This window comes from Amblyraja radiata, chromosome 6, assembly GCF_010909765.2.
Source record: "Amblyraja radiata isolate CabotCenter1 chromosome 6, sAmbRad1.1.pri, whole genome shotgun sequence".
In the NCBI taxonomy this organism is placed as follows: Eukaryota; Metazoa; Chordata; class Chondrichthyes; order Rajiformes; family Rajidae; genus Amblyraja; species Amblyraja radiata.
The window spans coordinates 67,379,612-67,380,676 of NC_045961.1; the positions used below are offsets into that span (position 1 = coordinate 67,379,612).

General features: G+C 38.4%; 1 non-coding gene across 1 annotated transcript; it reads left to right on the top strand.

Annotated features, from left to right (window-relative positions):
- Positions 1-274: 274 nt before the first annotated feature.
- LOC116974748 lies at positions 275-466 on the top strand. The gene has a single exon (XR_004412419.1). It is a non-coding gene; the product is annotated as a U2 spliceosomal RNA (small nuclear RNA).
- Positions 467-1,065: the final 599 nt, after the last annotated feature.

Sequence of the window (1,065 nt, forward strand, 5' to 3'; positions counted from 1 at the left end):
TCACCAGATATACCCATTCATGGGATTTGTAACTACTACCATGGATCCAAGGATACTTTATGGTAGACATCGACCTTGAAGATGCACACTATTCAGTACCTTCTCATATAAGTTTCGGATATACCGCAATTACCTGGATGGAGTAACCATGATGAGCGTTGCGGCATTTAAGTCAAAGTTATCCAGAATCAACTAGCCCTGACACTTAGAAACATTCCGTCATGGCATGTCTATATATTAACGACAAACTATCCTTGGATACAGCTTTAGCTGCATCGCTTCTCGGCCTTTTGGCTAAGATCAAGTGTAGTATCTGTTCTTATCAGTTTAATAATCTGATACGTCCCTTATCTAGGGACCATATATTAAATTGAATTTTGGAACAGGGAGATGGAATAGGGGCTTGCTCCGTCCACTCCACGCATCGACCCAGTATTGCAGTGCCTCTGGGAACGGTGCACAAAATATATATCCAGATATTTACGTTGACCATCCACAACGTTGTTATCTAGTATTCATTAAAACTATCAGTCATGGTGCATTAACCACCAATCAACTACGTGGCAAAGTAATTGGGATATAGCAGCATTACCAGCTACTGAACTTTGTACCTTTCCTATGAGCTGAGATACTAGTGTTCAAAACTATCTCCATACCTGTAATATGGGGGCAAATGGATTAATCTGTAGTGTTATCATGGAATTTATCGGCAGGAAGGATTATGGTTGTACACTTCCACCTGTTTTGAGTAACATCTTATGTGTCCTGATGTGTTACTGAGCTTGTAATACTTAATGCCAATATGAATTGACTTAAACATGTTATATATTAACTTACTTAATTCTAGTGAAGCATTTGCTCAGTAATCCACCAAATTTGCATGTTCGTTTATAAGATAACAACATCAGTGGTGGCATATACCAAACCACTTGGGCGGAGAACATCGATATTAGGGGACAATTTATTAACAATTGGAAACCGTATGTCGTCAAACATGTTTGACCATCAGTAACTCACCTATCAGGTGAGCTAAATACTGTAAACATACATTTAAACCAAAAATAT